The 24,943-nt window shown below is 44.2% G+C and overlaps 1 pseudogene; it reads right to left on the bottom strand.

Annotated features, from left to right (window-relative positions):
• Positions 1 to 24,103, bottom strand: part of LOC119403319 (venom metalloproteinase antarease-like TtrivMP_A) — a 179,252-nt pseudogene extending 155,149 nt beyond the window's left edge.
• Positions 24,104 to 24,943: the final 840 nt, after the last annotated feature.

Here is a 24,943-nt window from a genome sequence, read left to right as displayed (position 1 = left end):
TGAGGCCACGATTAATGCATCAGAACACTATCGAGCACCGAATGCGATCGGCTCGGTAGACTCTGCGCGGCGGAGGTTTTCGCTGCAATATTGTAGAAATGTCGGGTCGGTGAAATGCGGCGTCTGTGGTGATTCGATTTGGTGACGATGCAGTTACGCGTATGCCTTCCGCGTCAGCGTGTGACACCTCCTCGCCAGCGTAGGGCTGCTTCTAAATAGACTAACGCTGTTTCTCCGCCGGCAACAGCTTCCAGTGCAATGGCACCGACTTCTATAGACCGCACACCCTGCCGCTTCTCTCCTCAAATGATGAGGCTTTGAAAACCTGTATGTTGAGTTACAGTTCGTTATGTGCACGTTGAAAACATCTTTCAGGTGTATATCTAGGTGTATGTTAACTACTACAGCTACCACAAAAGTTTTATTTTGTTCATGGACGTTAGTCGTCGCAATGGAGATGTGCCACCAGGCGTTAACGTGGGTGCGTCGACATCGGGCGATGCTATACCTTCCAAACACCAATCCACATTGTGCAAGCCCTCGTATATCAATGTATAATAAACACTCAGCTTCTTCTGCGAGGACACGTTTCACTTTCGTGTTACACCAGTTCCTATGACGGATGGATCAAAATGCATTTTTTTACATCGTCGGTAGAACGCTTCAGTTTAAATCACTTTGGGAAGCATAGCGCGTGGCCTAGTGTTCAAGGCATTCGCTTTCGGACCACAGGGACCCAGGTTCAAACCGCAACCCCGGAAAGGAAATTTATTATGGGCGGAGAACATTAGCCACCCGGCTTGTCGTATGCTATTGTGTGCTGTCATTGTACACCCTAAGGCAACCGAAAGAGGAGTAACGGAGCTCAATAGGCGCGTGCGATGAACGGATGGACCTTTGAATGAGCAACCGCAGATGGATGCGCGCCGTGTGCGAACCAGTTTTCTGTAAAGGGACCAACCGCGTGGGAGGTGCAGGTCATGCGCAGAGATAAGTTCCGTGTGCAAACCGTTGTTAAGGGTTTCCTCCTCGCTCTTGGGTCAGTCTTCCCACTTGTGTTCGCGGTGGCGTGTTCGCGGTTGTGTCGACGATCTACGAACTACGCCGCGGTGCCTTAGATATACCCGTACGCGATAATCAGCGTCTGGTGCTGCTTTTACATTTCGCCGCACCATAAAGCCTGTAGTTGGTCTCGACACGTCGAGCCGTCGCGCTGTATATCTCCGCCGTAATCACGGTACTCCGTCGCCACCGGCTGGCAATGGTGGCCGAGGAGACAGTTAGCCTATAGCATCCATGATTTCAAGCTGACTCTGGGCAGAAATCGGCACTGGATTCTTTCACAAGTAAGTGATCATTCCTAATTCTACCGTACTTGTCGCGTGCGCGCCACGCATCCCGCTTGCCTGCAATGGGCGCGATCGTGTTGTAAACCCCACGCACGAAATGCGCCGCTAAGGCTGGCTTGGTCGTCAGCTCAGCTGTGCTTTGTCAACGCCGGGAAACTGGCCGCCATTGCCGTCGGCCCCGGACGCTCGCTCATCGAGCTCTCGGCTTCTCGGTTGCTTGTCGGCTTCTCGGTTGCTCGCAAGCAGCTCACCGCCGTTCGTGGCGCCAGCCCCACATTTGCTTGCTGGACTGCCGCTCGCTGGAAAGAACTTTGTGGAATTTTGACGTTATTACCAGCGGCTACACGGTCGCTCGCTCGCTGTACTGCCGCACGGTCGAGGACTTTTGTGAAAATTGGTCTCCATTACCGTCGGCATCCTCGTTGCTGACTCGCAAGCAGCTCGGCGCCGTTCATGGCAGCGGCCTCGCCTTTTCTCGTTATTCTGCTCGAGGTTTGCTGGTGGCAGCGACGGCGGACGGCCTTGCTCGAGCTGTACAACGCCAATCGTAGAAAACTGGCCGACTCATTGGCGGCACCTCGGCCGGATGGTGTGGCTGCCGCACTTGAGCTGTTGCGCTATCTGGCTCGAAATGCGTCTTTGTTGATAACGTACATCACAGAGAAATTATTTGCATGCCATAATTTAGACGCGTGTTCTTATTTCATCTTGCACGTATTTGCCATATGCGTGCGTGTTCATCCTTTCAGTCACGTGTGACTCACTATTTGTAATCTTTTTGTGCGTTGCAGGATGCACCTGTTGTCCACAAGGTCCAGAATGCTGTGTGCGCTGGCGCGTGCAATGCCAGTAATCTACCGCTTCCGTTAAAGCAGCTTCACAAAAAGGACTGTACGAGATATGACAACGCGCCTGGACCTGTATTTTACATTTCACATTGATTTCAATGAATGAAAGCAGCAACTTCCTAACTAAAGAGAAAAATAAGCCGTTTCATTGTCTAACTATTGTATTTCGTTGTCGTATTGACTGCGAAAGGAGTGATACAGGATGACTAAATATTTTTTTGCCTGTTTTTTTTTCGCGACATTTGTTGCTCACCGCGGAAATAAACACGCGAGAAAAGTATTAGGTCTTGCGGAGAGTAACTACAGAAAATCGTCCCGGGGAACTAACGGACCACTTGAACTGTTGATAAAAACTTCATCCGAATGGACTATTTGAGTGGACCAGCCGCTCGCCCGGCAAAGTGCAATTGCGGGGACTAACGGTTGCCCGGTAAGGTGCAAATTTGAGGACTAAATGAGGTGATCTGTGGGGACTAACAGTTAGCTGCGTGGGAACTAACTGTTAGACCCGGTGTCGTTAGTCCTTAAAGAGAATAATGGCTGTGGCAGCCTCATTAGCCCTCAAAAGGACAAAACACAAGCTCTTTTAACACCCTTTGGTCTTAGAGTGCACACTGTCCTAGGTTGGCGTAACGTAGGCAAAACTACGAGTGCCATAGCCATCTCTAGCATATTGAGCGCGCGCTCGCCCCAAGGAGAAGTCTTCTTCCTTTTTGTACTTTGAGCACATTGGTGATGACAAGGTGAGCGCGCGCTCGCGCCAAGGATGTCTTCTTCACCTTGTTCTTCCAGTGCCTTGATGATGATAAGTGCGGAGCACTTCAAGGGCCAGGGCTGTCATATGCTGTTCTCGCTTGGCGTAACGCAGAAAGAAAGAGCAAGCGAGCGAGAAATAGAAAGAGAAAGAAAGAGAAAAATAGAAAGAAAAACAGAAAGAGCAAGATACAAAAAGAAATTGATAAAGAGAGAGGAAGAAAGAAATAGAAATATCGAAAAAAGACAGAAAATAACCGAAAAAGAGAAAAAGAAAGAGAGGAGGAAAGAAAGACAGAACCAAAAAGAAACAAAGAAGGCTGTCCAGCTCCGCACTTCCTTCAGGCTCGGCACCCCTAGTGTGAACCTGCCTTAACTTTTTTTTATCTATTATTTTTTAGTGCGCGCGCCAGTTGTGAGTGAGGAGGGTTGTTCGGAACACCGTCAGCTACACATGTGGCTCAATCCAAGCTTTACTTGAAATATTCACTGTTTTGTCGCAAGGATGAAGAAGTGAATGTGATGCAACAAATGGGAATGTTATACGAAGTAAGTGTAGCCGCTAACTTCTTCAGGACCTAATCTGGCGTAACTGAACAAGGCGGTGGCGTAAGGAAGCGCTGCTGCTGCTGTCAGTGAAGCGATCTTCGTGCTGTCTATCGCTTTAAAGGAAAATAAGCGATGAGAGCAGAGACATAAAAGGCATAAGCCGTCTAATCAGCACTGTCCTCGGAACGCGCGTGACCTCGCTCGTTTTATCAAAGTTTACACTTGCTGCCGGAGCGACGCAGGCCCCTCTCCGGCATAGCTCCATGCGCGTTTGCTGCAACGGAGGCGGCGATGCGCGTTTTAACTGTTAGAGCCGCGACCGGTGGCAACCATCCCACGCTTTCACTCGGACAGAGAGCATACGATAGGCGGGCCGAAGTTATCCATTTCTATTTCATACGGAACATGAGGGCGATGCCGATGGCGACGGCTGAAAAGCCCCTAGAGTCTCCATGTATTTGCTATCGCAATAAAATAGCTCAACGGGTAATGTCATTGGAGCCAATATGCCCCGTTCAAGGTTTTTTTTTTAATATATTTTTAAGCCTCCATCCTCCCCTGAACTTCTGTCCAATGCGTATTCGTTGCTTATGCAACAAGCGTGTTCTCCCACAAACACTTGTTATTATTCTGTAGAAGGCGTGAGACAACCAAGCTGGTTCAGGCAGAAACCCGGCAAGCACGAACCACACGAACGTCAACGTCTTCGTTCACGCTGGCACAGAGCTGACACCGATGTGCTACGGTACACTTAATAGATGTGATGGGAGGTTGGTACTCTCTCTCTCTGCCCTGTGTGATGTCCTTCTTGCACATCACCTTCCTTTGAATGTATTCTCTATGCAGCTCTATGTATTCCTAATGGAAAAAGCGTCACGTTCCATTCCCGATGAAACTCTTGTGGAAGTTGTTGAAGAACGATTCTGAATAATGCAGTTTTTTTTATTTCCATTGGCGCGTAATCACGTTGTTGATGCGAAGTTTAATGTTATGGTACAAATAAGTGAAAGACTGAACGGCATATCGATGTCGTAAAACATCCATAGCGCACGCAGGCTTGTTGAAGCCGTTAGGTATCATCATCGCCATAACTACTACCAGTAGGATCCCTATACCAGTACACAGGGCCTACAGATGGGGCTCAGTTCACAAATACTACTTAGCAAAACATCGTCGCACATGACCTGTGAGGCTCAACCTTGATAGATTTCCGTTGCTGTGAAATTGTTATTTTCTCTAGACCAGTGGCACTGTCGCAGTTAGAACAGTCTTGAAAGATCTAAAGAAGTGGTTAACTGGAAATTCGCCCATACGTCCTCTCGGTTTGTACGTGCTGCTTCAAAGTTAATATTGTATTACGATATTAAGTTAAAAGGCTCCTTGTTGCGTAGAAGCGATGAAAGGCTGATTGGTTGTTTTGCTGTATGAGCTAATTGCCATCAAAATATGTAATGATATATAACGATCATTCCCAGAGCAACTACGACGGTCTTACAGTATTGGATACAGCGCATGTCGCCATTGTGATGGGTTTGGAAAAGAGGCGGGAAAATTTTGTTATGTTGCGTCTGCGTCTGCCCATTCTGGTCTCTAAAAGTTCGGAAGGACCCATTGCTCTGCCGTAGTAGAGTACATGTGGTAGTCTCAATCGTCAACTATTTTCCTAGACGCACAGAGAATTCTTGGCAGAACTGTAGGACAATTCTAGGGGCAACTGTCCCATAAAAGAGTACATGGTACCCTGAGTCGCTCACCTATTGTTCAGCAAAGAAAAAAATACGTAGGGACGGGATGCAGCAAAGAGCTCGCAGGGTCCCTTATACATTCACCTAAAACGACTCGAAGGCGAAAGCTTTATATGCATCATCAAACACGAAAATTGACCGCGGGCAATTTTAATCATCATCAGTTGATGGCATCATCAGTTGAAATATTCACCACTTAAGAGCGTCAGCTTATGGGGTCGCATATCGTCCAAATTTGCGACGGGACCATCACGTTATCACATTAAATTGTCGATTCCTCAAAGGTGGCCCGATCACGGAGCCAAGGCGAAACCTGGCGGGGTGCAGAAAGCTTGCAAAGCTTCCGATCCTGAAGGCAGTGCAGAACCCCGTTATGTGCTGAAAGCTTTCGGTACGGCTGGGGCCGGGGGAGGATCAATACCTAGACTTAGATAAAAAAAGATGGTTTTCATTTTCGAGTAGTCATCGCCGGATGAAAAACAAGATGGTTTTCATCTTCGAGTAGTCATCGCCGGATGAAAATGAAGATGGTGTTCATCTTCGAGAAGTCATCGCCGAATGCATAAGAGACTGTGTCAGTTCTTTTTTCTTCTCAGTGGACGTATTGATCCCGCCCCCTACGAGAGCTTTCTGCCTAACATTTTACCTAGGAGAAGGTTCGGAGATTAGGCTACATGCCGGAGGCGAAAATACCTTCATAAATCTCGTTCGCGATTGCCCTAATTTCAGCGAGAGCTGGTTGCCGCACTGTTTATCCTTCGATTACACTAATCGATGCAATGAATGATTGACGACCGAAAGCCGGCTATTCGAAAAAAATGTATTAAGCAGCAGCTATGTCAATACTTGCCCCAGTTCGTGTACAAAAGTATAAACATACTCACGTGAGAGAGTTCTATGCCTCGCAGCACGATATGCACCCTTGGGTTAGAGAGCGCACTGTACCGTATTCTCACCTGATAAGTGCAACAGAAAATATTGTATTTGCAACAAGTTTGTCTAAAGAAAATTCTTCTTCGAGTTAACGAATGAAGGCCACTTACAACTTGCATGGTTATCATTAAGTAAACGGTCAAGTTCATTCGTCCGTTGAACTGTAACTGGAACCTTGAGTCACATACCAGAAATACTTCCGGGAAAATGTCTGAGGCGTGGTACTTCGCTGAAAAAGTTATTGTGACAAACTTGAGAAACGTTGACAAACTTTATTGTGAGTTTCGAGAGTGAACATTTTTTCTACCTGTTGTGGTACTTACAGGAATCAAAACCAGTTCTATGGTTTGCGGCACGCTCAGAAATCGCAATTTTATCTTCTATATGTTTACCTGTAATTCAAAAATAATATGACCACTGTGAATTTACTGAAATGCCGGAAAACGCGCAGACATTAATATCACTTTTATTCCACATGGCGCTCCATTTAACTTATTAAGGCAGCTAAATAACGATAAACTGCGCAAACCCACTCGAGGAACACAGACTCTAGGTGTTTTTGCCACAAATTAACCCTCCTAATGCGGTCAACAATAAGCGGGGTGTTTCAGCTAACTTGCGCCTAGGATTATCAAGAACAACATTTGCGCTAAGCGTGTCGACTTGGCCCACTACTGTTCTAAGCCTTACGCAGCACGTCAGGGCACTTTTTCCAATAAGCCAAGGTCCATAATTAAGAAGGATTGCTTAATTACCCGTTTAGGTACCAACTCTAGCGAACGTTTTTCAGTGAAAAACTTCTACACTTGTTCTCTAACGCCGGAATATTTCATCCATGATAAGGTAACTGTTCACCCTATGAGCCCGGTAATGAAGAAAGATTGCTTACCTACATTGAAAATAGTAAGTTTATCGAAAAATATTCAATAGAAAAGTTCCAACGTTTGCACAGCAACTTCGCCTTCCTTCATTCATAATTAGATAGCTGCTCTGTTCAATTCTTGACAGCTTTTTTTTTTATACGCTCGAATTTAAAAACATACTTGGCGCAAATTAGCTGAAACACCCCATTTCTACATATCCAAAACCCAAGGACCAATCGTGATAGAGCTAGTGGGAGAAATGAAATATTTTGGTCTCTTTGAATAATTGAACTTGCATATGCATATTCAAAGTACACATAAGACAGCATTCTGGTTATAGACTGGTTATCATGAGGAGACATGCCGTGGCTAGTTAATATTTCGAAATCGCGTATCCGTTCAAAGGTAAGCCGGCATGGTCACCCATACTGGATCATCAATCAATCAATAAGTCAATCAATCGATGGATGAGTTGTGGATGCCGGTATTTGCTTAAATTCTCGGAATCGTGCGAGCGTAACAACTTTCTTGTATGTACTGGGTTAGAATTTTACTGGGTTAGAAATATACTGTGTATTTGTTCGATGTGTGCTGTTGCGTGAGCTGTTTGGTTTACAAAGCCGTCGACAGAAGGCAACCACACACAATGCAATAAAACCTGCAGCTGAGTCTGCAAAAAAGGATGTCTAAGTGAAATCTTGAGCCTCGCTTTTCTTCCCAAATCCAAGCTATTTTTGCTTTGAACAATAAGCATGCACGCACCATAGACTACAACCGAATCGTTGTCTTCAATATTTTCGATGAGATGCGCTTGAAGTCCATGCTCAGAGCGCTCGCCAGTTTCAAGGGGTCTGATCTTCAAGTTAGGTCCAACGACGCCTTCCTGTAAGTTAGCATTTACTCTGTAATCAAATTCACAACACATGAGGACTTCTTGTCTACAAAAATTCAGGCTCCCAAAGAGGCACAGTTGTTTTTCAAACACTTTCAAGCTTTTGAGAGGTATTACCTTAAAAAACTATCATACGAATCAAGGTTGTATTGCAGATATTGCAGAACTTTTACACTGAAGGTGTTGCACAAAAACAAGAAGCAATGAGTTCATTGATATGACAATATCAATGACCTGCTACCTTTACGTTTGTAAGAAAGATAGGCCGTTTTCACTGACTACATACTAGCCGGTTACATGACACAGAAATCACGAACGTCTTTGTAAGCGAATGCGGTAAAAATGCGTGTAAGGAAATTCACTACCTGCCTTTTACAACCTTGACTTCTCCACAAAATGCAGGTACGAATCTTTCGGAACCTAGATTCTCATATATTATTCCTACCATGTATGCGTCCCGCGAGGCATCACAGAACAAGTATTCCATTATAATTGAGAAAATAACAGTAGCTCCATATTTTACGTGGGTCACCACAGTTATAGCCTCATACACCACGACTAGAATAGACAGAAGCATTTACTGATTTCTACGCCCATATCCTCATGTCCCATTAGGCTGCAAAAGTCGGTAAAGATTACCGGTCAGTCGCGTGAACTGTAGTGGTTGCGACTTACTTTGTTAAGAGCAGAAAGCGGTAAGAATAGCACAATTAAAAATTGGTGGGAATTAACTGAGACAATCTGATGCACTTGCTGTATATTCTGGTCACATGTTTCTAAAATATAGTGCTAGTAATCATTTTTAGCGAATGCGAGCTTCTAAAATTGAACAAGGTTAAGTTTCGCCTACGCGGTGCGTCCCCGTGTTACTTTTCTAAAGAACAAAATTTACGTTGCAAATTGCAAATTTATTAGTGCTTATTGTTACATCTCGCCATCCAATGGCGCTATCAATTTTCTGTTAAAATACCAATTTCTTTTTATTGATAATATGTACTTATAATGAACACTCATTTATGAGGTATCTGCACAAAAGCTGTTTTCATTAGATTGTATTGCGAAAATTAACGTGTGTATAATACAGTATTACGTCATCCTTATGCATTTTTTAAAAGTTGTGATTACTGATTCACTTAGAGGTTTGATATTGCGTAGCATATGACAAGTCAAGTACTATTTCTAGTAGTTTTGATTTATCAAGGCAAATATTAACTTGAATTTGATATTCTTTTTATCGACTGTCGTAAAAATTTATCGGAATCACATGCACATACCTACGAAGTATTTTTTTTTCTATTATATAGTGTGAAGTTTCAGCTGTAGGGGCTGAAATTATTCAAACTTCCTTTATACGGTGGTTTGAGGCACTTGGAGTGAAAGCTACACTCGGTTGCAATGATACTTTGTCTGAATTATGCCAATGTTGTTTCGTAAAACTCAAACTTCGGCTATCACAGGTTCTAACACGTCTATTTCGCCGTCTAGAAGAAAATACAGAAGCATGGAGTGCGTCCATACCACTTGCACCATCCCGCCTTCTTCGGAAAGTACCACTGCAGCATATTGTCGTTCGTCATGATACAAGTTTTTCTGCAAATCTCGCACGTCGAACTGAAAATAATAAAATTATTGTTTTGCGCAATCAGTAAGCCTAAGAATAACGGCTCTATTAAGTCATGACCTAAAAACTACCTTGTAAAATTTTCGCAAGCAACTGCAGGGGCATCACTACAGGTTTGACAGCACATTTACTGCGAATACGTAGCAGAAAGCTCCAAGCTACAACGAATCCAGAGCCCACAGATAACACTAAAAGACACGTGGATAGGCATAACGTAAAAACAATTCGTTCTTTTATGGCAATGGCAATTATATGGACACTCCGGGCGCATATTTACCGCTGGTGGCGATCGCTGCTCAAGCAGAGATGAATTGTGCTGGCTGTCTCCATAGCGCGAAAGGCCCATAGGAGGGTGCCAGAGACGAGAGTGGGTGTATGAATATCGCCGACAGTAACTCCGCACTTTCACTGGCCAGGCGTGGTCGCTTGCTGTATCTTGCGCCTTATATTACATCGATCAGCAGATGGCTCATATATTTGTACGTGCTCTGTTGTCATTGCCATGTTCACGTTGAAGCAACAGACAGCACCAAGCTGTGTATGACTTCGCTCGCTGCAACGACCGTAAGGAAATTGCGTGATGAAATGGCGTAACGCAACTGCTCCAGCATTTTGTTGAGTTACGCCAGGTCGTATGCTAAAGGACAGAGAGCTGGTAGCCTTACTTAATATAACATTCGAATTTTTTGCTATCGCATACATTGCTTCGCAATCCACCTTTTCACGATGCCTCGGCGCATGCGCCCTTCTCCTAGCGGCAAAGTCGCGAGACGCCTCGTAATCTCGGAGGCTTTGTTTTTACGATTCGAGTTATCCAGGCCCCTACAAAAACGGCAGATGGCAGCAGAAAAAAAAATTTAAAGGCGGATTGCGGAAAAACTGAGAATTTTATCCCGAGCTTGTGCTTTGCCCTCCGCGAATACCTGAAATATATTGTGTCACAGCTGCTACGCTTGTCTGTCACACGATATCGAGAAAACCGCGCAAACGGACCGTTTCAAGACGATATTGACAAGCTGCTTTTGAACAGATACATCCAGCAAAACATAGTAGATCACCTTCTCATTGTGCATGTCAAGCATGTTTGGGTCGCACCAATGTCACTTTTCGATCACGCAGTCTGCATTTTCACAAAATGCGGACTCCCCAGCTCGAAGTAACTAGAAATATCGCAAGTGGGACAAGATCAAGACAATATCGAAATAACCTGAAAGTGCAATTTCTGAAAGCAATAAGGTAGAGCTGCCCGCAGCTAGCATTCACTACTCGTGGTGGTTGGAATTCGTAAATATTTTGCATGCTAACAACAATCTTAATGAGCCATTCATATATACAGACGAGATCGTTCTACGCTCTGTTCTTTGCTGAAGACGCGTTATATTTAGCGCACATTTGCACGCCCTCGTAATTGCTTCAACGTTTGACAACCCTCGCACCAATCGTTGTGGCGCAAGTTGTGGCGCACCATTCTTTCGGAGTTTAGAGAAGAAGAAGAAGTAGAATTTTATTTCAGGCAAAACGCAAAAAAAAGGTACAATTTGCCTAGGGGACCGGCGAAAAGGCATAAAAGCCTGACAAAGCGCCTGCCCCCTGTAAACCCAAAACCCCTCAAAATGACACAGTGCTCAGTGTAAAGTAAAAAGTCAATAAAAAGTAAGCATAAATGAGTTTCTACACGCAAAACATGTGTGTACAGGAAAACATATATGAGCGAAAATTTGCCCAGCAATGAAATCAATAAAGCATATATGTGTCTGACAAATCAAACAAACCGTAGAGGACATAAACAAACGCTAATGTAAGACATGTAAAATACTTAAAGAAACTTGAAATTTCAATACAGAAGGTTTCAAAAATCAAAAGGCAACAGGATCAATAAGCAATAAATGTGACAATAAATTAAACACAGTTTAGATAACATAACCAAACGTTAGTGTGATTTACACAAAGAAAATACCTCAAGGAGTTTGAAACAAAGATGATGAAGGTGATTATGTTTGTGTAGATAGGAAGTGTTCCTGTATCTTCTTTTTAAAAATGCCATATGAGAATGTATTGTCAATTAGAGAAGCTACAATCGGTTGTTCGTTCAGGAAATGCGAAATTTTATACAATAGTTTTTCTGTGCCGTAATTCGTACGTGGTTTCTCATATCTATACACCCTATGCCGTAGGTAATGACTGTGATCTCTCGGGAGGTGCCTCTGATAAAACCCTGAGCGGTCAGTTCGTACCTGTTTATAAATAAGCATTGCCAGCTTTTGTTTCATGACGTTGGTTACCGTAAGTATTTTATGTTCCTTAAAGAGAGGCGCGGTATGATGCCTGAATGAAACCCCTGATATTAGTCGTATAGCTCTTTTTTGCAAGATGTGAATTTTATCAGTGTTTGCTTTAGTCGTATTTACCCATACAAGAAGACAATAATGGAGATGTGAGTGAACAATGGAGTAATATAGTTGTTTTTTTTAACCACAGAGGAAGGAGTTGTCGCAATTTGCAGATTATACTCGTCGATCTGGATATCTTGGTACGAACGTGGTTGGTGTGTAAGGACCAGTCTAAGTGTTCTTGAAAAAGTATCCCAAGAAATTTATGCGCTGTGACACGTTCAATTTTCTGCCCTTCAAATGTTAGTGTAGGCTCGCTTGCAATAGGCTTATTGCGTGGGCGGAATAAAACATATTTTGTTTTTTGGTATTTAGTTCTAATCTATTACATTTCAGCCAGTCAGAAAGGTGTGTCAGCCATAGGTTTGCTTCTTGCTCAAAGTGATTGAGGGAATTACCGGCCAAGAATATATTGGTGTCGTCCGCGTAGAGAACATCGGGTGTTAGCGGTATGTTAGGTAGATCATTGATATGAATCAAGAAAAGCAAAGGCCCTAAGATTGATCCTTGCGGAACGCCACAAATGATATTACCTAGTTAGATTTAGTGTCGCCGAGACTGGTGCACTGTTGCCGATTACTTAGATAACTTTTTATAAGTTCTAGAGCCTTTCCTCTAATTCCATATGAAGGAAGTTTCCGTAATAAAATATGGTGCTTAACCGAATCAAACGCTTTCTTGAAGTCCAGAAAAATCCCTATGGTAAGTAATTTATGTTCAAAATTGTCAAGTATTTTTTCTTTAATATCCAGTAGCGCTGTTTCAGTAGATTTTTTCTTTTGGAAGCCATACTGTTGTTGTATTATCACATTTTCTTGCAATAAGTAATTAGAAAGTCGTAGGTTGATAATTTGCTGAAAAACTTTAGAGAATATAGGTAATAATGAGACAGGCCTATAGTTATTAAGGTCATTTTTATTACCACCTTTAAAGATGACAGATACTTTCGCAATCTTTAGCTCATCAGGAAAAATACCTGAACTAAGAATTGTGTTAGCGATATGTGAAAGCGGCTTACTTATGGTAGGTGCAACTGCTTTAATAGGCTGGGGTTTTTATGTCATCTACGCCACATGCACAATTATTTTTTAATTTTTGCAACAGTTTGTATATTTCAGATTCGGATGTGGGAAACATGAAAACAGAGGATGAAATGTTGCTAGTTACATATGTATGATTGCTTATCTCCTTGACAGTGGTCCCACAGTCGCCAACTCTAAGGAAGTGTTCATTGAACCTATTTGCAAGTGGCGCACCTGAGCATGGTTCACCGTCTATCACGAGCTCCGAAATAACTGATTTATCGTCTTTGCACATAAGGTCATTGACCTTTTTGCAGACCTTTTTGGAGTCATTCGATATACCAGCAAACATATTTTCGTAGTACGCGAAACGCGCTTGTTTAATATCAGCGCCAAGTTTATTTCTAATTTTTTTGTGTGTAGCTAATGCATCTAAGTTGTTTTGTTCTGATAAAAACACTAAACAGCTTATCACGCTCTTTTATTCTTTTTAAAAGGTGGGAGTCTATGCATGGTTTCCTAGACCGACGGGGTTTTCTAATCGTTGTCGTAGGAAAGGCAATGTCATAGAGACCTTTGATAGTGTTTAGAAAGACGTGGTATGAAACAACGGGATCTTTGATCTCTGTCACAGAGTTCCAATTTGTACCTTCTACTAACTGTTGAAAAATCGCAATCTTATCCTCAGATATTATTCTGCATTCAATTTTTGTATTCTGAATAGTTTGGTTATGTCTGGACAAGTATGGCGTGAAGAAAATAAAGAAAGGCAAGTGGTCGCTTAAGTCTGCTATCAGTACACCTGCATCGCATTCACGTGGCTGATAGTTTGTAAAACATAAGTCGAGTAGCGTTTCAGATATGTCTGTAATTCTTGTTGGCATGTTAATTACATTTTGATATCCAAAAGAGAAGAAAATATCAACGAGGTTTTGCCTGTTTGATGTTGTTGCCAATAAGTCGATATTAAATCACCGCAGAAAATCGCAGGAAATCCAGATTGACAACAATATTCTAGAACACTTTCAAGATAACTAAGAAACACGGTAACAGAACCAGAAGGGGGTCTGTACATGAGGACAATAATTGTGCCCATGCATTTCATCATTAGACATTCATAGTCAAGATCAATATGGGAATATTCCAAAGTATTTTCATAATGGAGGGAGTTTTTAATATAAATCGCCAGACCACCTCCTCTTCTGTTCTCTCGCGATATTTGAATACATTTGTATCCAGGGAAATGTACATCAGGGTTATCTCCAGAAAACCAGGTTTCAGTGAATGTTAAGATATCGAAATTATGTTCCAGTGCATCGAAAAAAAGGCTTACAGATTCTTGTTTGTGCCTTAGACTACGCGCATTTAGATTTAACAAGGACAGGTGTTTGACGTTTCGTGTAGCTTTTAATTGCCGAAAAGAAAAGGCATCATAATAGTTTTGCGACTGTGTGAAAGAAGCCACGAATTAGGTCGGCCAGAAAAAAGGGAACTTTTATGAGTTATCGCAGCCCTTCCACACCTTCAGCTGTTCTTATTCTAACAATTTGATGTCGTGGGCTTCGTCGCATGAACATCTTCCCATTCTTAACCCAAAAAAAAACTGATAATGCAGTTCGCGGGCTTTACACCTTATCAGCCAGAACAGCTTTTTGTTCTGGGCAGTTAAGTTTTCATTGAAAAAGATCTTAGATTTTGATTTCCTTAGTTCTTGTCGCTGTTTGAGCCAGACATCTCGCGTCAGTCGAGATCTGAAGCGTACCAATATAGGGGCGGGCTTATCAGCCTCGTCTTGCCCTGCTCTTTTCGGAAGCCTGTGAGCAGCTTCTACATCCGATTCTGACAGCCTAGGCAGCTTCAAGTCGTTTGCCAGTATGTTCAGTTTTTCGAGAACATTTTCATTCATTTGTTGCGGAAGCCCGTGAATTTCAAGGTTTAGTCGTCTGCCGTATTGGTCTAGATCGTTCATTTCTTGCTTGAGTGTGTCAATTTTCTGCTCTTCCGTGCGTTCTTCAAACTTTTTCACTCGTGTCTTTCTGCAGTCTATATCTGCACCTTGTTTTTTCAATTGTGCTATTACTTCATCGTACTTGTCGAACATTGCTTGTACGGACTTTTCAATGGTATCAACGGTGGCAATAATGCCTTCAAGTGCGTCCACTTTCTCTTTGATTGTGAGCAGTATGTTCGGTTTACCATGTATTTCAGCAATTTCATTAGCAAGGTCTATTTCACGATCCACCTTTTCTTTTGCAGTACTCGGGCCACCTCGAACATACGAGGTTCTGCAAGTCGGACATTTCCAATAAGTTCTGGCCTCAGACGATTTCTTTTTGTATGCGCTTTCTGTAACGCCTGAGCATGGACCAAGATGATACTCATAATTGCACTCCGAACATGATAAGTACATACTATCAGTTGGGATAGACTTGTGACAGGCAACGCAGTTTTTTGCCATTTCACTCAGCAGCAGCGGCAACCAGGTCTCTCGCTAACGTTTAAAACAGTGTAAAAGAATAAGATCGGGCACCAACCTGCAAGTTGGAAGACGTTCACGTTAGGGATACCGCGAACAGGCCATTCGGTGCCACTGCTGCTGAGCGTGTGTGCTATTGCGCTCGATGTTCACTGCTTTTGAAGATGGTCCTTGATGACGTAGGTCAGCACGTGGTCCTTTGGGCGTCGCATGTTCATTCGTATCTTGCTACAGTGAGGCTGCTGCGCGTCTATTCCTGCAGTAGCCTTGCGGTGCGCTCTTCCTCCTCGGAATCCGGTGGACTAGCCTTGCTTCGTTGATCCCGCAGCGCGGTAGTCAGTTGAAGGTGGTTGTCGTCAGTCTCGGCCGATGTCGCTCCCCGCTGTCTTCCTCAGTTCAGCCATGCAGATCCTGCTCGACTGCGCCAGTTAGGTTCTTCTCGTTTGTTCCACTCGCCTCGCTGGTTGCGCGACATTTGCTGCTGCCGCCAAGGAAGCCGAAGACGAGAACTTTTCATCTGCTCCGTGAGCTTGGCCAAACTAAAGATATTATCAGCTTCTGTGTGCTCAAGCATAGGCGGGCGCACGGGGGGGGGGCAGGGGGGGTAGGGGGTGCGGCCGCCCCCCCCCCCCGAATAACCTAAGAGGGGGCGCAAAATAGAAAGCTTTTGTTAAAAAAAGAGGTTACCTTGAAGCTGTGTATTCCACACTCTTACAACACGAACGCATTATAACTGGAAGGCCACACACCAACTTATTTGGTGACTCCTATGTTCCCGACGTTTAATTTCTTATTTCTTTTATTTGATGCAGAAGTGAAGTGGTGCATGCGTATAGAAGTACGAAACGCAAAAATAAAAATGCTGATGGTTCTGATTTCTCCAGTAATGTTTACCTGCATTGATATGCTACAATGTTTCACGACTTTATGTGAAAATAACCTGATTGCGATTGTTGAAACGTCGTATCGAGCAAATAGTTTTTTGACGTAAGTGTTGATTGCTCACTATATGAGCCTTCGAAAAGCATTGGCTGATCAAAGGCTCTGAATGTGATCTGGCTGTAGATGAAAGAAAACTGCCTCAGACTTAGCTTGACGCGAATGTAGTCATCGCCATCGTATCGTCGTCATTACGTAAAAGTTAAGGTTCCCCTTTGAAGCAAACAGATTATGAAGCCTACAAAAGCATAGCGAGCGTCATTTCGAGTAATAATTGAAGCGTGCTAGTATGATTTCGAGGAAAATAAAAACACACAAACAGCTTGCCTCCAGCGGTGATTGAACCCACACTTTTCGTGAGATGTCAAGTCAGGAGACCACTTCTTACATGACGTCATCCGGCAAAAAAGAATGTTCTGCATTTATCCCTCTAACTATGAGTAGTTACGGCTAAAATGTTTCAGGCCACACACGCACAGCAATACCATGAAAGTAGACGGGGGAACGGCCGCCGCCATAGATCAGTTGATGAAGCATCGCACACGTAAGTGAAAATTTCTGATTCGGTCCCCTTTGGCGGGAAGTTGTTATTTCCTCAACCTTTATCTCCAGGCCTTCATCTCGTAATTGAAGCATTTCAGTATGAAACTAAAAATAACACCATTTGCGTTTTCTTTCTCTCTGTATGTCGCCTTTCTCTATCGTGATTCGATTGCTCTTGTGGGTAAGCAGCGTAGCGTGGATCTTTGGTAGATTGCAAAGCGCTCTTTTGCAACGTAACGCTTCCAGGACTGCTGATGTATAAATTGAGTCGAATGCGCCTGTGTAGTTTCTGAAAGCATTATAAAGAGGTTTGGTGCGTTCAGCAGCTTTCTCTATCCCCTGATTCATGACCCGCAGTACAGACAACGGGCAGTGAAGTAACACAACGGAATAGATACAAACAGCAGCGAGTTAAATACAGCGGTGAAATTAATAAGTTCGCAGGGAAAAAAATGGAATGAGAGCGCGCGAAGGATGCCAAACAGAGATATTTGGGAGAAGCCTTCGTTCACCAGCGGACGTAAGAATAGGCCGAGAATCATGATGGCTATGACGATGCTTTAATTGGCCTCCTTATGTGCGGGCGTCATATAGTAGCTTTGCGGACTGCACATCACTTAAGCTTCACGCCTAGAACGCGGAAGCGAGTCTATGCGGGCTCGTGAGCAACCAGTTAGCACGCAAATGTTAGGGCGCTGCATGCACCTGTTTTCCCGCTCACTTTCTTAACGTCAACCCCGAAGCATAACTCACAATAGCTCAGAAAGATATTTCTCAAGTGAACCAAATTGTTATTATTGCAGCATCCACACCGTGGAAAACACACCGCACGCTTCTATTTGTTCAAACTGACGAACTGTGCATTGCAGGCTTTGTTTCAGGTCTGCGTGCGGTAACTCCAATATTTGCTTTCATGACCTTTGTCCTGCGCTGACGAACAGTACAATCGCGTATTTCAATAAACTGTACTGCTTAGAATTTCCATCTCTCTTATACTAAAACAACTCTGCATTTTTCTATGCTTTTTCTACAAACGAACAATTGTAATATTTGTTACTCACGTATTGATGCTCTGGAATTCCGTTGCGGTATGTGCGGACAAAAAAATTTTCGTGCAGTATCGAGCCGGGCTCCAGGTTGAGAGTTATATCATCGTTTACTTTTAGAACTCTCGTGTTTTCATCACGTCCATCGAAGATTTTGGGATACACAATAGCTCGATATTTCGGCACTGTGGATGATTAAAAAACTCATGAGTTGACTCATCACTCAGAGCTCCAGTCATATTCTGTATCTCTTGAAGATTCCTGACTAATTTTCATATTTCAAAGAGCATGAAACACTACCGTAAAGAACTAGGAGAGAAAAGACCCGCCCACCTGAGTGTACTGGTTTCTTTAAATGCGGAGCGCCTTAGGGGACCGGATTAGCGTACATCCATCTCGTGTGGCGTGATCACGCTCAGAGTAAAGTGCTCCTTACAGGCCGTAACAAGGCTAGCATTGCTAAAACCCGAGTTAAAGTTAACGACGAAGGTCTAAAATATTAAAATTCAAAGAATTTACCCATGCAGCTTGCCATCATGTTGGACACCTTGGTCAAAGCATCCCTGTTCCTATAGCCAGTTATGTTATCGCAGCGTCGAGGCAACGTACGCTATAGCGGTCGACGTCCGCACTGCTGTAGTATAGCCGTATGCCACGAGGCCACTTAGCGGTGGCTTCTCCGCGTGTCACAAAGCGGCTCTCAGTCAATGTGACGTCGTCCTCGGTCAGCATGGGGCCATCGTTCAGCCTCATTGATATGAAGAGAAGACTGTGTCATTCTGGCGGATCACGCGGACGAGTGGATGGCAGTCGAGCGTCTTCCAGGGGTGTTCTGTCTTCAGCTCCCTCACTAGCCTTGCGTTTCAATGTGTATATTCGCCGTTAATGTATTGATTGAGACTGTGAATCACCTGTGGCGTATACCCCCATAACATGAACTTTGGTACTAGGATATGTGGCACACGTGATTGAAGGAAAGCATTTCATGACGTACGCGACAGGCGTTGTGAGTTATTCATGTCATGACCAGTCAATCGCGTTCGTTATATACTGACCCCTGGTATGCGAATTTTGGTATATTACAAGTTATGAAGGTGACCAGGTGAACGCTGAGACGTAGGCGGCTAGATAGATAGATAGATAGATAGATAGATAGATAGATAGATAGATAGATAGATAGATAGATAGATAGATAGATAGATAGATAGATAGATAGATAGATAGATAGATAGATAGATAGATAGATAGATAGATAGATAGATAGATAGATAGATAGATAGATAGATAGATAGATAGATAGATAGATAGATAGATATAAACGGCCAAAATGCCTGAGGTTCCCAAACAAAGTCTTAGCATTTAATAGGGAAGAAGTGATCGCATTAATTAACACAAATCGCTAAAACGCTTCGGAAACATGGGACTGACTCCGGCAGGGCGCAAAAGGGGGCACCACCGCCTCGACGAGCGAGCGAGTGCCCCGCTTCCTGCGCAGCGCCGAAGCAGAGGCTGCACAGGTGGAGGCTCAACTGCAGTAACAAGCAGGAAGTCAATGAAGCGCAGCAAAAAGTAGCGCACATGTTGCACACCGAGTTTGTGAATCTGCCTAACAAGATTCTACTCGTGCCGGGGAAACCCTACACGCTTACCTCAAACATAGGCGTCATTGACGCTTTGGTAAACGCAGAAGTGGGAACTCAACGAACGAGAATCGCTGGGCCCCCGTGCGATACACTTCCTCAAGTTTCCCAGTAGTACAGGTGCCACGCGTTGTTCAATTACTTTTTTTTTACTTTTACACCCTGGGGATCGAAGTCGAATGAACCAACTAGCCCGCATTGAAATGTTTTACTCTTCGTTTCCTTGTGACCTCTGAAGTGTTATAAGTTAGTAAATGTGCCTATTTTGATACTCCATTATTCTAACAACACATATCAAGTTCTTTATTGTAACAATATATAAGTTTACATTATTGAGTGTTATCAAAACATGAAAATTCTGGAGTGTTGTCTTATTTAGAAATGCTACAGGGAAACTGACATCCGATGAGATGCCGCATCTTCTCACCAATTGTTATTGAAGGTGAAAGGTTTTAGGAATTTCCGAGTTGTTACCTCGGACAAATTCTGGTATCAAGAAAGAGAATTACGCTTCTGTAGCGATCGGGCGATTCCTTCCAAGCTTGCGGTCTGTATATATCTTTGCGGTCAGTATACAATCAATTCGTGGGGCATCAAGACAAGGTCTTGTTCATCAAGAAGCTCGAAAGAGAATGCGACAGTCCCTTTTTGCTCTTGACCTGTGTGCCTGGCAATGAGAATGTCGTCAACGTAGACGAAAATGAATAGGAATGCGCGTTTAACCTTGTTCATAAAACTTTGAAACGATCGCGCAAAATTCTTCAAGCCCTATGACGATGAAGCTGAATAGAGCGAAATGGGGTAGTCATTGATATGCTCACGATGTCACTGGGTTCGACAGGAAATAAATATTAAGCGTTTATCAAATCCATCTGGCTCTATATTTAGGTTGTAGCGAGACGAGCGCCTAAGTCATCTCGGGAGGGAAAAGGGATATTATGTGACGGCGTAAAGGCCTACAGAGGACCGCCATGCTGTCTATCACCACTGTCCTATTTTTTGGTAGCAGATGAGGAAGTGTAGACCAATTCAAGGAGGAAAAACGGACAACGCCGACATGGGGCTCGTATTCGAGTCCTTGGGGTGCGGCTTCAAACCTCCTCTCAGCGACACGGGAGCTCAAGGTGGACCAGTGGAGGAGATGCAATGCATAATGTGTTTGACGAACAAGCTGATCATTTCGATGTGAGTTGCCGGTATTCAGCAACTCCTTGTCAAAAATTAAGATCCGCCAAAATGTACAGATGCCAGATGAGGTAACGTAAGACTGCAGCAATGTACAGCGAGGGATGCAATGTTATCCTTTAGGCCCCAACCGCAAACGCTCACATCCAGGTTGAAATAGCTGATGAAGTCCTTCCCCGTATGGCGAAGCTGATGTCGGTGATCACGAACACCAACATGTGGGGGCTTATAAGAGAGGCACTATTAACCGTAGCACATAGGACTCTACGACAGTGCCAGTGTTTATGACATTGTTCACTGCGTAAATCGCGGGTATGGACTTGGTTGGTGGCAGTTATCAGCCGTGGCGGGAACGAGTTTCGCTCTAGTAAGGGCGTGGATGCGGGTACCGTTATGCGGTAGACCAGAAGAGAAAGACCGCTTGAATTGGAGGCGACGTGCAAGGCTGGCCATTGAGTTTCCCGTCTTCGAGCGCAGCGACTGACTTGGCCACGAATACGATAGTGCACAAACACTGCTGCTTGACCGGTCTCTAGACTCTCTCCGAAACTGTAAAGACGAATCGTTTGCGCCGAATTTAGTGGTGAGCGTGGCCGCGAGTGGTCAGGTTTTCATATGCAGTGTTGAAGTGGCCGAGAATAACAGAAGGTTGACCAATTGGGTAGGAATTCACAATCTTATAATTATCATTAAGTGGCCGGTTTGTCATCCACTCGGTAGCGTTAGTCACCTGGCTTGAAGCTATTGCAGTGGAGATTGGTACTTGAGTCAAAGGCTACCACTTGTAGAGGTGATCGGCTAGTTTCACTAGCCGCTCGAGACACATCATAAGAGCCTACTGGTACAATGTTTGCAGACTGGGAAAGGCGTTGCAAGAACAGTTCGAGCAAAATAAAGAGTGTGCGCTGGCTGAGAGAGGGCCCACCAAGTATATACACATACAGTGCAGCAGTTCCGACAATCGTTGGTAAGTGACCTCCTCTCGGAATAGGAACTGCTGGAGCTTGCGTTGCCATTTCTCGAAGCACTGGATGAACATACGATGGGGGTTAATGTATGGCGTGGCAGAAGGTGTACCCGCAAGCAACTCGCCTACGGGAAAGGTGATGTGCGCAAAGGTGAGCGCAGTGACGATATGCAGGCAGCTTGCTCTCCGTAAAATTATTCGCCGCTGTTTGAAACGGAATTCTGCTTGCGTAAACCAAACCAGGGGGCTGAGAGGCTAAACTTTCGGTAACAAAAGCGTTGCGACAATGACAGGAGACGTTGTCATGGCGTTGTTTTTAACAGTAGTAGTAGCAGCGGTACCTGATGGCACAGCTACTGCTCTAGAAAACCTCTGTCACCACTTGTAAGCTTGGTTTAGCAGAGGCAAAAAGTGCGTTTGTTGACCGCTCTAGAGCAGAGGACAGCCCAACCTTTTTTTTTTTTTTCTTTTACAAGTAAACGTATTTCTCTCATTTGTGACTAGAAAGACACTAAAATTTCGGCGCCGTAACCGCAAAATACAGCAACGAGAGTTGATACACAGCAACCATGAAATCGGAAGAAGCAGTTCACTAAGAATCCCTTAAATTGTCAAAGGAACCGAAGCCTGCCGCAGTAGCAGCGACGGGTATTTTTCTCTTAGGTGAGAGACAAAGGAACGACGGCCGGCTGCCACAAGGTTAGCGGTGACGGTAACCATGGGAACCATCGTTGTCTTCCAAACAGAATGAGCGCCGGAACGCACTTAGTGTTCAAATATGAAAGAGTGCTCGAGATACACTGCCGTATACCTAGTACCTGGTCATTTCTGCAAGAGCACTGCACGGGCCTAGGTCAACCCGAAACGCGAGCCTGGCCAGCCTTCGTGCCGGCCCGTCCGAAGCGTTCGTCAGCCGGCGCGGACCGAGCCCGGGCCTGTTGCCATGGGTCTTGATGGGACTACGCCAGTCTTAATAATAATCCCCAGGACAAAAAACAACTGATAACCATCATCAAAAATTTTATTCTAGCGTGTCCAGGTGCAGCCTGCACACGTGAGCGTGGGTTAAGCATGTGAACATCAGTCTCGGGACGGGCTTAGTAACAAAGGCAACGCAGAGCCCAGACCAGGCTTGACCATGTATAACCTTGCCCCGGGCGGGCTTCCCATTACGTGCTCAGACCTGCCTCGAGCTTTAGAAAGTGGGCCCAGGCCTGCCCTGGCCAGTACAGTGCTCTAATGTAGGCCAAGTCAGAATTTCGTTGCAGGATATTCCAACGACTTTTAGGCCTTAAAATGGGCCTGAGAGAAAGAGAAATGTATTTCGGAAGGGCAGAGAGGTTAACCAGAAAACAAATATCTGACTTGAAGTTTTTAGACAAGCTGGCGGACGAAACCATACTTGAAAAGAAATTCCGGTATTTGCTTTGGAGCTACATGACCCAGATATTCGCACGCGCTCCAGCTATCACGCTAGTACCAAGTGAACATTGTTTAGTTATAATTCATCATGCTCAAAAATCTTTAACATGTCATATACAGAGCTTCTAACGAGAAGTACTGGCGGAAAATTCCCCCGGAAAAGGAAAACCAGTGTCCAGGAATATGAAAAGACATTATAACACGAAAGATATTCAGAGTATATAATACGCTCGAAGTCTATAACTGCTGAGAGACATGATTATACGAGTGCATCAATGATTATACGAGTACGCTCAACAGGCTGCCAACACTTCCCAACCTTGTATACCATTACTTCGCGCTCCCAAGACGTGAACTCGGGGCATAAACCCTTAATAGCGCACAACGTTTTCCAGTATTTTTAAGAGAGTGCCTACAGTGCAGGCTGCAATGACTTCAGTGTATGCAAAATATTCGAGAATGCCGTCGCATGGTCGTTTTGTGCAAGAAGACTATTTAGGCAACGAACTGTCTCCTTTCCAACATAATAGTAACAGTTAGAGAAATATTAATTTTCGCAGGTATGCATGATCTTGGTTATGCATCCTATGTGTCTGCACATGGGAGCGAGGCACTTTTTCAGTATATATTGGGTTGCTCCTAATCATTACCGATGATTTCAGTTGAATGACAAGGAAGGCAACATTTTCTAATCTGTTGCGGAAGTTCCGGCAAACTAACCTGTAAAGCTTATTCAAGTTCACAGAAAATAAGTTTGATCTTTGCTCGTTTTATTTACCTACAGCGGTGTCGTCCTTCTCTAGTGCACTCGGTACTGTATAAATCTGTAAAAAGTCAGGAAAGCTGCACTCACGCTGAGCGGCCTGGCAGCATCCGATAACTAACAACTGTAAACTTCTCAATAATATAAGCGATTCCATGCATTAACCTCAAAATGGGAGCTTATACAGCTTCGATAACGTTTTGCAAAAATAAATGCTGACCTTGCATAAATCTGCGTTCTGCAAAAGAAAAGAAAGGCTCGGAATGACGTTGAATCTATCGTTTTTGCAATTCTACGTTCTAGCTTAGTTTGAGAGCTATCATGGCATTTCGGTATAAAGTGCAGACGTCATAGGCTTCTGACTCCACAGTAGAAACTTTGCGTGCGCTCACCTTTCGACATCCGCCACCAACATGAACAAATGCTAAAGTGTGCGACAAAGTCGTTTTACTCTGAAAATAAACTCGGCGGACAGTTGCGCCGCATTCACGCAGTCGGCAGCGCATTCTCGACGCACCCATGTATCTCAACAAGGCCTTTATATGTCGAGGCTATTTTCCTGAGAAAGGGGTGAAGCCAAGCAGACCAATTGCTAAGCACTGTTGAATAGTACCTGCAGCATAGCCGTAGCGTACAACTGGCGAGTCAGCACTGGTGTTGTCGTCCGCTTTTCTTTTACTTCGGCGTTTAGCGCTGTCCTTTGCCAAATGTGCCATTAAAGACACAGCTGTGTGCGCAGTGATCTTCCTCGTAGGATGGCGTTAGGGAATCATTGGCTCACGCCTGTCTACGTGTTTGCTCGATGAGCCGACGCTGCTGCCGCGACTCTCAACTGACAAACGCAGTCGAACAGAGCGAATTCGAGGGTGAAGGAAGGGGGAGGGTTACCTCGGTGAGTGTGGACTTTCCCAGCTGCAGCGAAATACGGTGGGCTTCGCTCCACAACCAGGGCAATATAAGGGATATTTTGTGGGTCGGAAAAAGTGAAACGTGAAAA

Source organism: Rhipicephalus sanguineus, chromosome 8 (assembly GCF_013339695.2).
Source record: "Rhipicephalus sanguineus isolate Rsan-2018 chromosome 8, BIME_Rsan_1.4, whole genome shotgun sequence".
In the NCBI taxonomy this organism is placed as follows: Eukaryota; Metazoa; Arthropoda; class Arachnida; order Ixodida; family Ixodidae; genus Rhipicephalus; species Rhipicephalus sanguineus.
This window is presented reverse-complemented; position numbering and strand designations above follow the sequence as displayed.